The 14377-nt window shown below is 36.3% G+C and overlaps 1 pseudogene; it reads left to right on the top strand.

Annotated features, from left to right (window-relative positions):
* Window positions 1-13941, top strand: part of LOC122135876 — a 31766-nt pseudogene extending 17825 nt beyond the window's left edge.
* The last annotated feature ends 436 nt before the right edge of the window (window positions 13942-14377 follow it).

Raw genomic sequence — 14377 nt, 5'->3', positions numbered from 1 at the left:
GCTCAACTACAATATATTATGATTAAAATCTTGGACCACCGAGTATGCCTGAAAAGTTTTCTCTAATCTTCTAACATGTTCATATGCATGCATGTTGAGATTTTGTTCTCTCAGCACCCCTCACCCACTCATCTCCCCCCAATGCGGATGTACGGCCCCCAATTAATGTTTCAGACTAATGGACCTGTCTGACCGGGTTTGGACGAGATGTGGGTGTGTCTGTGTGTTTGAGTCATGCATCTCTGTTGCTGTTTGGCTTTGTCCCGAAGGTCTTGTGTGATCCTGTGCCTGTACGTGCATTTTGAGTGTTGTTGTTTGTTCTTTATGTGTAACGGCCTTGTAATTTGCATATGTGTGTGGGTGCATTTACTTAGCTGTAGGTTGAACGACAAATTTGACGACAACCTGCCATTAAGGACATTCAGCGAACTAATTCTTAAAAAATAAATAAAAAAGAGATCTACAAGCTTGGCAACTAAGCTGAAATTTATTTATTTAGTTTAACTTGATGTGCTAAATAACTAAAACTGAAATAAAAAAAATGAATACAATTTTAACATATGTCTACATGTTATACCAATCAAAACACAAACTAACAACAAAATAAAACAAAAAAAAAAAACCTTTAACCATGTAAAAATAAAACGTTAATTCAAAATAAGAACTATAATAAAATAGAAACTATATCAAAAATAAAAAGATATACTGGCAAGCAAGCATTCCTGGATGAAACATATTAAATTAAGTATTATTAATAATAATCATAACATGACATTATAGTACTAATAATATTAAAATTATAAAAAAACCGTCTCAATCACACATCAAAGTAAATGTGTATATGTATGAGTGTTCTCTGGTTTTTGTAAGAACAGTAAATTTAGATTAATGGTTTAGAATAGTTTTTGGTATAAACTGTCTGTCTGTGTGTGTTGTGCACGTTGTCTTGGGTTTGGAGGTGCTTGTGTATAATGTCCTGATGCTATGTTCCAGGCCACTGGTTCATAGTTCATCATTTTCAATTCTGCCACTTTCCCCCCTCTGAGAACCCCACCCTGCCGCCCCTGAGGCATCACTCCTGTCCTTCCGCCCATCGCTCCTGCCTCCCAGCCATGCCGCTTTTCACTCCCCACCTTCCAGCCCCGTTTCTCATCCTTTCCCTTCACGCTTCACGCTCCACCTGCATCTCCAGAGGACTGAGGGAAGACTAGTCCGAGGGCACTCTCTGTTTCCTTGTTCTTTGTCGGAACTCAAATGTTTTCAACAGATTATTGTTAACAATGCAACGCAAAAAACACAAACTCTATGCTATCTACTACTGGCTGCTGTCTGTCTTCCTGTCCTGTCGTCTCACACACACACCCACACACACAACAACCCCAGAAATATACAATTCATAACATCGAAATTTATCCTACTGGTACTTCCGTTCTTTTTGTCCCAAAATCACCAACTCCAAGGATCCACTTCATAAAAGCAAAGACCACTTTAATTGTTGTTGCAAACTCCTTTTCCTTCTGGAGTCTTTTCAAGTGTAGTCAGCCCCGGAAATACCAGTGTCGTTAAAAGGTTTCAACGGCCGCAATTGTGACCATCCATGCCTCGAAACAGGGGCCATTCACACACTTGGGCTAGTTTTAATATCCAATTTAGAACAGCGGCTGTTAAACTTCCATAGCTGATGCGAAAATGAACATTCTCACTTTCCAAGGTTATCTTATTTGACTTTCCTTAAAAAAATGTGTATATATGTATATGTATATGTGTGTGTGTATGTATAATATATGTGTGTGTGTGTATATATATAAATGGTATATGTATGAGTTTCTCTGGTTTTGTAATACAGTAACATTTATATGAATGGTTTAGAATAGTTACTTGGTATACGGTGCTGTCTGTGTGGTGTGCACGGTTGCTGGGTTTTGGATGGCTGTGTATAAATGTCCTGAGTCTATGTTCCAGGCAACGTTCATAGTTCATCATTTTCAATCTGCACTTTTCCCCCTCGAGCCCCACCCTGCTGCCGCCCCCTGAGGCATTCACCTCCTGTCCTGCCCCAATCTCTGCCTCCCATCCATCCATTCACATCGCCGACTCAGACCCCCTTTGTTCCTCATCCTTTTTCCCTTCACCCTTCCCTCCCCTGCTCTCCGAAGGCTGAGGGAAGACTAGTCCAGAGGTCACTCTCTCTGGTTTTTCTTTTCTTTTGGTCTGACCGTGCAACATGGTTTCAACATATTGTATGGTAACAAGTCAACTCCAAAACACCAACTCTATCTATTCTGTCATCTATCTGGTCTGTCTGTCTGTCTGTCTGTCTGTCCTGTCGACACACCCACACACACACACACACACGACACAGTAAATAATACAATTAATTAACACTAGAAAGTTATGTGCATAAAACGGTACCATTCTGTCTTTTTGTCCAAAAATCACCACATCCAAGGATCAACACTTTCATAAAAGCAAAGCCCTGTGTAATTGTGTTGCAACTCTTTTTCTTCTGGAGTCTTTTCAATTGTAGTCACCCCACATGGAAATAACCAGAGTTGTTTCGTTATAAAGTTTGTCATACCAGCCGACAGTGTGACCATATGGCCATCAAACATGGATGGCATTTCAACACACTTCTAGTCTTAATATCCAATTTTCGAACAAGCTGTTAGTAAACTTTCCATAGCGGGGCTGAAAATGAACATCCGTCAACTTTCCAAGGTTAGTCTTACTTTGGGACTTTTCCTTAAAAAAATGTGTTGGATATATATATAGTTTATATGTATAAGGTGTGGGTGTATGTATAATATATAGTTTGTGTGGTATATATCTACTATCTAGATAAAACTAAAATATATATATTGATTATATAAATATATGCTATAGATTCTATAATATCTCTAGTATATTCATATATCATATATGCTACGATATATTTACATTATGTTTAGATATATATTATATTACATATATCTACCACAATCTTAATTCACTTTTCAGCAGGCAAGAAATTAATTTTTTATATATCTCCTCACGATTATATATATATATATATATATGAATTTTCCCCAGCAATTACTCTAATCTTCAGTGGCGCGTGTATCCCCTCAGAAATTTTTTAATCATGCTCATTTGTGTTCAAAATGCCTTATCACATGATACAATAAAAATTTTAATTTATTATGTATTTTTTTCCTTCGGGATTTTCTTTAAAGGGAGCCTCAGAAGAACCGCATAATATTTACTTGTAAAATCTTTTGTAAATTATGACTATTAACTATCCCTCTAGGTCAATTATACATACATCCTTAGCTGAATACAAGTATTTATTTCTAAAAAAAAAAAAAAAAGAACCTTCCCCTGAAATTTATTTTTCTATCCTAAACCTCTTCTGATCTATTGTACCCTTTCTCCCGATCCTCTTCTCTCTATCCATAATTGGGACAGTGATAGATGAGACAGGGAAATGAAGTTGCCATAAGCCAAAAAAAGTGATTTTCAAACATGTTATAAATTTTCGTTTTTTGGTGTGTGCGAGAGAAGTGGGGTAGACTGACATACAAACCACTGGATGTCAGTTGTTTTGACATGGGATCAGGCAGCTGACCTTCAGACTTTACACTTTGCAAGGTCCCTCACCTCTCGACAACGGAGGATGTAAAGGAGGTTGTCTATGCTTGAAAGGCTACACACGAAGTGACATTTTTACCTCATGGAAATCGCAATGAGGGGGTATATATGGTGTATCTGTTTCAAGAGACCTTAATATAAACCATATGCCAGATAGTCTCTCCATGCTTCCCACCAGCTGTTTCCCTGTTACTGTTTCTCGTACACACACTCAAGCCTTGCGTCGTGGTCAGCGGCTGGCTCTCTGTATTCTCCACACTTGGCTTAACCTTGTTTTGTGTGAGCTCACTTTACCAACCCCCAACGAGTCAATTGTGTGTGTGCTATCCACTTGTTTGCCGTGTTCCCTGTGGTTCGCTTCGCCAAAATCGCACGTGTGTTCTTCTGAAGGACGCGCCTCTAGGTTGTGCATCTATGAAAGCCTATAGCGGGTGATCATTGGTTGGGTTCTCTGTTTGAAAAGTTTGTCTGAGTAACATGTTAGTCATCCGTCCAAACTAGCTTTAGAAATTCGTTGTCCCCCCTTTTCTTATTGCCACCACCACCGACACTCATTACTCTCTCCAACCTGAGTATACCCAGAGCTTAGCAGTCTATAAAATTGGTTAAGTTAGTGTGTGTGTGTTTTGTGTCAACTGACTTCCAGTAAAAGGTGATGTAAGCTGATACTGATGTTCAGATATTCCTGCATGTTTCAAGCTTTGGTTACACATTACTGACCTCATGTGTTTTTGCTGCGTGTTTCTCCATGTCTTGGAGGAGAACTGCTGACTTGATTGAATGTGTTTTCAGTAACACCGGCTGTCTGGTGTGGATGTGGGGTTGTGGTGGGTGTGTGTGTGTGTTGAGCACAGCCATGGTTTCCTCCAACTTTCGGGAAGTGACCTCACCTGCCTTATGCAACAGAAGGCATGATATCATTGACAGGACAATACCACTAATGCCGGCAGGCACAATAGCTGGCTTGTGCTCTCAATGGGCAAAATGAAATAGCAGCCATGTACAAAACACTTTGTTTTTTTCTTTTTGTGGCTAAATATCAATTAACATGAGGTATCAAATAGTGGAAAATTTCTGGAGTAGAAAATAACTCATTTTGTGGTCCATGAGTGCAGCAGTGAGCAATATTTGGTTAGTAGACCTGAATTTTAAAAAATTGAATTGTTGTTGTTGTTGTTGTTGTTGTTAATATTCACAAACAAGAGGATTTTGTAAAGGAATACATTTTAATTGAGCTGACTTTAATCTGTGAAACACAAAAGAAAATATTTAGCAGAATGTTAAGGTGCTTTCCTGTCCAATGAATGCTGTGCAACTTCAAAAGCACCATAAAAGTAGCCCACATCTCTTGTTCCAAGTTCTTCTGGAAGTCACAATGTATGTTATTTTTGGAATAACAGTTTGATAATCAAACCCTAACTCTCAAAAGTTAGCATGACTCGTTTTAACATTTTTGTGTAAACCGTTTCTTGTAAGTGTGTCCAAACGGCTGTAGTATCGAGAGTTTTATGCAGTGATTGAGTGTAAATATATGTGGTTTGTAATTTGCAGATGAGTAATTGGGATTTACTTTACTGTGTTTTTGTCCCTCAGACGGAGGATTCTCCTAGTCCGAATGAGACAGCGTCTTTCTCAGCAGTCTGTAACTGGAGTTTACCTCTGCCCCGCCTTCCCACGCCCTCGCCACCATCAGACCATGGGAGCTTCCGCCCAGTTCGCAGGCCACACCCCTATCCCCACCCACACTACCACCCTGAAACGCTGCCTAACACACCTGCACGCACAGACGCAGGTATGCTGTTGTGTAGTTTTGACTGGTGGGTAGTGATGTGTCACTGAAATGAGCTGAACAGCTAATCAATGAAGGCAGGGATTTTTGTCAGGTGTGTTTTGTATATTGCTTTATACTGGCATTTTTTAAGCAGCTTAACAGATTGCATTATTTTATTGTGAATTACTATTTTAGAAAATGACTTATTTTGTGGTAGAAAATCATAATTCTAAACATTAAATAGTCAATGTGTATATATACCATAATTATTATAATACACGTTAGATTTAGTGAATGTTAATGAAGGCAGTTTTTTTTTAAAGCAAAATTGTAGTTTTTTTATTATTATTATTTAAATAAACATTCTGTGCTGCCAGTGGGATATTATATTGTAGTTTATATATTATTTTTACTATTTTAGTTTGTTTATATTATATTATATTATTTATATTATATATATTAGTATATTAGATTATCTTATATAGTATTATTATATTATATTATATTATATTATATTATTATTATATTATATTGTAAACATTAACATTTTAGGTTTTTTTTATGAAGGATTTTTGTAGTATTTTTTTTTGATTGAACACTGGAGGATAATGCTGCTGCTGAAAACCTCAATTTGATAATACATACTGTATGTTCAGCTTTGAATATATTTTAAAAGGTAACTTATTTTCGTGATAGCACATAGAAAAATAGTTTTTATATTGTTAGTAATTTTTACAACATTACTGTTTTTTTGGATCAAATAAATTGGTAAGTATAAGAGACTTCTCCAAAAACATTTTTAAAAAATTCATTATTTCTCTTTTTTTTTTTTTTTTTTTTATAGTAATAAACTTATATGCGGCCCTGTGGACCACAAAACCAGTCATAATGTCAATTTTTTTGAGACTGAGGTTTATACATCATCTGAAATTATAATAATAAGCTTAATTGTAATAAATAAGCTCATTTGTAATAAATAAGCTTTCGTTGTTGGTATGGTCTGTTAGGATAGGACAATATTTGGCCGAAATGCAACTATTTGAAAATCTGGAATCTGAGGGTGCTACAAAATCTAAACATTCAGAACATTGTTAAAGTAATTTTTTTTTAAGCCTTTAAAGTTGTCCAAATGAAGTCTTAGCAATGCATATTACTAATCAAAAATTAAATTTTGATATATTTACGGTAGGAAATTTACAAAATATCTTTATGTTGTTTAATTGATTTTTTTTTATTACTTAATATCCTAATGCTTTTGGGCATAAAAGATAAGTTTGACAGATATATACCCATGCTACTTAAGACTAGTTTTGTGTTAATGGTTTTATTATTATTATTATTATTATTATTATTAATATTATTTATTATTATTATTATTATTATTACTACTACTACTATATATTAAATGAATGTGACTTTGGCTGTGCAGTCCTCCAGTGCGGCGTCAGCGTGGCCGGCGAGAGCGTCTGTCACGGCACCATCCCCCTCATGGGTCCCCAGGTGGGAGACAGGATGAAAACTATCGCCACCCTCCTCACCCACATTCGCTTCATCCCTACGGCCAGCCACCATCCCACCCTCCACCCGGCCTTGATGAGCCCCGGGCCTTCCACCCCCCCACACTCTCACCACGGTTATTGCACCCTCCACAGCAGGGAGCCATTATGATGGATCTCCATGAGCAGGTTAGAAGGTTGGGGCAGGGGTCTCTGTGGAATGATAACTGGGACCGAAGGTACCCTAATGAGGTTTCCATCCAAGAAGATTAAGCAGACTCTTAAGATGTCTTGTATCATAACTTTTTTGTGTGTGTCATGTACCCCCACAGCCCCATTAACAGGGCTCAGGTACCCCTCCATCAACCAAAGCAGAAATGTCTTTATTTTAAATCTGTGTAGCATTTACAGATGCTCCTTTCCACCATGGAAGAAAGGTTATTGCATTTTTTTCCCTCCCTGACAATTGTGTTTTTTTTATTTTTTTTTTTCTCACAATCTTTCCCTCCCTGACAATTGTGTTTTTTTTATTTATTTATTTTTTTTACAATTTAGATTTTCTTTGTTTCCACCACAGAATAATTCTGTAATTCTGACTTTTTTTTTCTTGGTCAGAATTGAGATTTAAGCTATTCTTTTTATTATTTGTTTCTGAAGTGGCCCTTTTTTTTTTTTTTTTTTTTTTTTTGGATGGATCATTATTAAATCAAACAGACTCTTTATTCATAATTGTTTTTTTTTTTTCTGTGTGTGCATTTTAGCTCCCTCAGGGTACAGTGCCGGTGTCATATACAGTTTCTCCGGTGCCGCCCCATGGTCTACCTGCCCCCCTCTGTACAGGACAGCATCTCCCAGCATGCTCTTCTCAACAGCAGGTGCCCGCCTGTTCTGTGGTCTTCAGCGGACAGCAACACTATCCGATCTGTAGTGTACCGCCTCCTGTAAGTGTATATATCAGGGTGAGAAACTGCATAGATCACTTCAGTTGATTTTTGTGAGCTCATTTGATTTGGTTGTATCTGCTGCCCCCCAGTGGTGGCAAGTTGTTACATTCCTGTTTTGACCTTTGAAATGTTTTGTAGTGGCTTGAAACCAAGTCTAATGTCTGCTTGTTTGTTTGACCTGCAGATGTTGCCGGCATGTTCAGTGCAGCATTTGCCAGTGCCGTACGCCGCATTTCCTTCTCTTCTCTCCAGTGATCCACCCTTCCTGCTTCATCCGCCGCATCTATCACATCATCCGCCCCACCTCCCCACGCCTGGACAGTTCTTACCCTTCCAGACGCAACAGTCTCGATCTGTGAGAATGGATACAATAATATGCCCACACTGCTTTATATTTGACTAGTTATGCCACTAAAGGAGTCTCTTATACTCAAAAAGGCTGCATTTAGTTCATCAAATATATAGTAAAACTGTGAGATATTATTACAACTGTTTTCTATTTCAAATGTTACATTTTATTATTATTATTATTATTATTATTATTAATGTTGAAAATAGTTGTTCTGCTTAATATTTTGTGGAAACTGATCCCCCCTCCCCATTTAAAAGACATTTTAAATGTCTTAATTTTTTTTTATCAAGTTAATGCATGCAAATGAGTCAAATTTCTAATTTTTAAGGAAAATCTTACTAACTCCAAACTTTTGAACTGTAGAGTGTGTGTATATTAAATATTTAAAGTAAATTCATATATTAGAATATTTACTATGCACAAATATTTTTATAATATGTGTAAATATTTATATTAATACTTGCATTCATGTTTTTACTATAGTTCTGCTATGCTAGACTAAAAAATTTTTATAATTTAAAATATTAGCATTAAATATGCATGTTTGTCTTTTTTTGACCAGCCGCTGCAGAGGATAGAGAATGAGGTTGAGTTGTTGGGGGAACACCTCTCTGTAGGTGGAGGGTTTAACTATCCTCATTCGGGACATCCTAGTCCTTTGCCCCCTTCCACCCCACTGCAGTTCCTCTCCCATGAACCCCTGCCCCAGGAGCTCTTTGGAGTGGTGAGTGATCTTCATGCTTCATCACCTCTGCTCTCTCTGCAAGCTAAACAAGCTGATGAAGGTTTTATGTGTTTTTCCTGTGTGTTCTCTCCAGCCGTATCCACACTTCATGCCTCGGCGAATCACAGGCAGACGTTACCGCTCTCAGCAGGCTGTACCTCCACCTCCTTACCACCCAAGTCTGCTGCCCTACTTCCTGTGAGTTACACATGCACACATACACCACAGTGTTGTGTTGGAGAGCCAACGAGTTTTGGAATAATAATGTCATTGTTTCTATTTGGTGGGCCAGATCTGTTCTTCCAGTCCAGCCAACAGCAGTGGGTCCCACCATTAGCTTGGAGCTGGATGTAGATGATGGAGAAGTTGAGAATTATGAGGTGTGAGTTCTAGAAAACACTTAGAAATATTTCTATCGAAGACAGATCACTTTTTAGGTATACTCTAGTTTTGGTATTCTGTTTTAAATGTGCTTTTGTGTTTGACCAGGCTCTGTTAAACCTTGCTGAGCGACTTGGAGAAGCAAAGCCTAGAGGTTTGACAAAAGCCGATATCGAACAGCTGCCTTCCTACAGATTCAACCCCAGCAACCATCAGTCAGAGCAGACTTTGTGAGTACAAACTTTACAAAAAAACAAAAACCAATTATTATTGAACTATATTTATGACCTTATAATAATCAAGAGACTACATATATACATGAATATTTGTACTTTTAAAGGGGTAGTTCACCCCAAATTTTTTTCATTTACACTTCCTCATGTTGTTCCAAACCTGTATGAGTTTCTTTCTTATGTAAAACATTAGATATTTTGAAGAATGCTGGAAATCAAACCGTTGATGGTCCCCATTGATTTCCATAGTATTTCGTTCCATTCTATTGAAGTCAGTGGGGACCAGCAACTATTTGGGTCTTCAAAATATCTTCCTTTGTGTTCGACACCAATGTTTAAATACATTTTAACAAACTCTTGATGTTGAACAGAAAATACACCAGTAAAAAAACGTATTATAGCAATATTTTCCCCCTCTTTCCCTGTAGGTGTGTAGTGTGCATGTGTGATTTTGAGTCTCGTCAGCTGTTGAGAGTACTGCCCTGTAATCATGAATTCCATGCCAAGTGTGTCGACAAATGGCTCAAGGTAAGAAATCTTGCAAATTTATTAATTTTATCATTTATTTATTTTATTCATTCATAATAGTAGCAGTAGTAGTAATAATAATGTGTTTTTGTTATTATACCTTTGATAAATTATTTGCAGAATTTTCAGTAGTTCTCAACCTTTTAACTCAAAGGTCCCATTTTTTAGCACAATATTCACTGTCTCTCCGATATGTGACCCTGGACCACAAAACCAGTCTTAAGTGTCAATTTTTCGAAATTGAGATTTATACATCATCTGAAAGGGTGCAAAAAAATCACCTTTGAATTTGTCCAAATGAATTCCTAGCAATGCATATTACTAATCAAAAATTAAGTTTTGATATATTTATGGTAGGCAATTTACAAAATATCTTCATGGAACATGATCTTTAATTAATATCCTAATGATTAATGGCATAAAATAAAAATCGATAATTTTGACCCGTACAATGTTTTTTTTGACTATTGCTAAAAATATACCCCAGCGACATAAGACTGGTTTTGTGGTCCAGGGTCACATATAGCCTATTTTTCTTATTTCTTCCATAATTGACAACACTTTTTCTCAAATGTGTTTTTTACCACAACGCACTTCTTTTTTTTTTTTTTTTTTTTTTTTTTTTTTTTTTTTTTTTTCAAGAATTTAATTGAAAGCAACCGATATTGAAAGGGGATAGATAGATGGATAGATAGGAATTAGATTTAGTTTAATGTATTAAAAATGTAAACACTAATCTCGGAGGTATGCTGAGGACCCCTGGTTGAGAACCACTGTCTTAAGGTGTAGCCACATTTTCCATTGCTCTGTGAATTTTCACAGACAAATCCAGTTATTTCACTAGGAATCCATGCAATTGACAATTTCGTGTTATGACAAAAGATGACTTCCAGTTAATCACACATTACTACATTGATCAACAGAAAGCTGCTTTGGTTTTAAAGTGACTTCTGTGTGAACTCTGCTTCATACATTGCTTCACTATTGACAATAGTCAGTGGACAAACCCCCGCCCCCCCCCCCTACAAAATATGCTATTGTGACAGCACCTTTATGCAAATAGATTTTTACCTTCTGCTTGTCTTCAGTTATGATCTATATATTTCTTAGGCCTATTTGACAATCTGTCCTCTTCTGTCTTCTAGGCTAACAGAACCTGTCCTATTTGCCGAGCAGATGCCTCTGAAGTCCAGCGGGATTCTGAGTGACGCTGCTCACCAAACAAACACACACACCACTAAACACTTCAGTCATTCTCTTACCCCGTTACATTTAATTAACTTACACATGCATAATTACTTCTCGCACACAGATGTCTGCTGCAAAAGATTCATAAAAACTTTATGCATCAAAATCATCATTTGCTATTCATCTATGAATATCCAACTAATTGAGATACAAACAAACACACACACACACACCAATACATCCCTTTGGTTGTTTGATCACTAATTCTTTGAGTGGAAGTCCAAAGATTATGGTTCTTATTGTCATTCTGGTTATGTTCTGGTTCTGATATTGTTTGTTTGTTTGTTTTTTAATATAAATATATATATATAGTTTAGTTCTCCCCTTTGTGGGCGGGTGTTGGTATGTTGCAGTCTTGTGTGAGTGAGTGTGTATGTGCACTAACATTCCCGGCTATGTGAGCACACTGTTGTGTGGTGGTCTTTACGAAGGTTAATGTTGTGAGCATGGGCTTTTATATTTTACCAACAAATATAGCTATATATAAATATGTATGTATGTATCAATATAGAGGGACGAATTACAAAATTCATACTTTTTTTTTTTTTTTTTTTTTCAAAAAAAGAATTATGGAACTCTGTCTTTTTCTAGAAATGGAACAAAAGATTCAAATTATATCTATACATAAAACGGGGCTTTTGGGTGGGTCTTGCTCAATTATGATTTAGCAGTCTTTATAGAATTGGAAAACTGTGAGGTGTGTGTGTGTGTGTGTGCTTTTGTGTGAAAGAGTGTGTATTAGAGAATCAGTTGTTTGTTATTTATCCCATATGTATGGTACAGAACACTGGCTTGTCGCTCTCACTTTTATTCTTGTCTGGGATTGGCTGAGGATGCGCACTGACGTGACATGTGATTGGTTTAGAGGGGCAGTGGAATATTCTCCAAGTTCTTATCAGATTTATCCTGCTGCAAACTTTTTTTTGTCACGTTTGCCATCTACAAAACACAAATAAACTTTTAAAAAATCATTAAATATATATTTCTAATCCATAGCCAGTCCTGCAGATTGATTATGTAATCAAATCACCACTTTTCTCATTTAGCACTTAGTGTCATAGTTTACCCAAAACTGAACATTTGTGGAAAATTTACTCCGATATTTTGAAGAATGTTGGTAACCCAGCAGTTTACTTCCATGGTATTTCCCCCCAAACTATGGAAGTCATTGGCTACCAGCAACTGTTATGTTACCAACATTCTTCAAAATATCTTCTATTGTTCTCAACAGAAGAAAGAAACTCTGACAGGTTTCCCACAACTTGAGGCCAATTCAAATTTAGAGTAAAAAATAATGGAATTTTCTTTTCTTTTTTTAGTGAACTATCCCTTTAAGACTTGCATTTTCTTAAAATAGTGATCCTTCATCTTTTTAAACCCAAGCTAAAGTTTAATTTTTGCAAATTAGTCATATGCCAGTTAACGTTGTTAGCAGTGTGTTACCCACAATACCCCGGAGTTTACCAAAATTAGCTGTCACTTTTAATTTAGGTCATTATTTGATTTCATATGCCTTCAAATTTAGAAATCAAGGACTCTCTCTTGGATATGTGCATGTACAATGCCTGTTCAAAGAGTACCGATTATATCGTAGCATTTCTGTTTCTGTAAAAAGGGAAATGCACAGATTCTGCAGGACAAAATGGAGGGCAACACACAAACCCCTTGTGAAATGCGGCGTTTTAAGTACCTTCCCTTTATCCCTGCAAGGCTCCTGGTCTTAGTAAACGGTTTACGTCTCTTGTCCTTTGATTTGCTCTCTCACTGCCCTCTCTATTCAGTGTTTGGGTTTTCTTTTCTTTTTTTATACCACCTTCCAGTGCACCCACTCATACAGCCTCCATAAGGCTGTTATAACCATTCATAGCCATGTGCGTTACTTTATAATGAACACCTGAGATGCGTTATGACCTAGAGGGGTGTTTGTGTGTGTATGATCGTTTTCTGTCATGCATTGTTATTGTTATGAATGGATATAACTGCCTCTGTGTCACATTATGTTGGCTCTATGACTGGTGTAGAAAGTGTCATATGAATTGTGATGTAGTCTCAGAGCCTGCAGTGTCTTAATGAGAGATGCCTTTAAACCATTCTCCAGTGTTGTCCGCTTTAGTGTCATAAGTCGAATTCATGACCAGAAAATTATGAATTCTTTATTCTTTGCAAACAACAAATGTGCATTACCTTACTTGCTTACATTGTCATTCTGTGTTATAGAAGTTTGATTTTTCCCTGCTTGGTACAATAGCAGTTACCTCAGTTTTACTATTTATGTTTTTTTCCCCTTATTCTTTTGCAACACCAATAAGAGAGCTTATGAATTCTCTTGCATTTGTTTATTGGTTGTTTTAATTCTTACCATTAAAAATACAATTGTATCATTTAACATGTTGTAGTTTCATATGTATAATATCTGTAACCAAAATCATTTGAAGGCTTGATTATAAAAATTTTAACAAACATTTGTACAATTTTTTTTTTTTTTTTTTTTTTTTTTTTAAATGAGAGCTATTACTAGTAATGCTTTACTAAGTAGTGCAAATTATTATTATTTTTCTTCGTCTCTGACCCCTATTCCCAGTCTTTTGGATTTCATAGGGTGGCTCAGTAATAAATGTATAATGTTCTCTTCCTTGACCTTTTCTGTTCTTTTCTTTTTCCATTCATTCTTATTCCATTTCTTTATCTCTGTTGTTTTCATTCTCATCTTTCAAGTTTTACTGCTTGGTTAAAGGAGTATTTCAGCCCTTCAAAAATGAAAAAAAATAAGAAATGCCATTTACACTGGGGGAAAAAATGGCATCGAAACCATTTTTACTTACACATTTTTTTTTTTTTTTTGAATGATAAAAAAACAGTATGGAATTCTGAGAATGAAATTGTATTTTCTTGTAACTCATGCTCCAGTGATCTTTATTTTAAGAAAAAAGTTTTTCCAGTGTACTCTCACCCTCATGTCTTTCAAAATCTGTATGACATTATATTACAGGACACAGACATTTACAGAAGAATGTCTAAACTGAAAGTTAATGCAGGATTTAAGAATCAAGGCTTTTGGAGAATATCAACTTTG

Source organism: Cyprinus carpio, chromosome B1 (assembly GCF_018340385.1).
Source record: "Cyprinus carpio isolate SPL01 chromosome B1, ASM1834038v1, whole genome shotgun sequence".
In the NCBI taxonomy this organism is placed as follows: Eukaryota; Metazoa; Chordata; class Actinopteri; order Cypriniformes; family Cyprinidae; genus Cyprinus; species Cyprinus carpio.
Note: the sequence above shows the minus strand (reverse complement) of the source record. Positions and strands in the feature narration are given on the sequence as shown.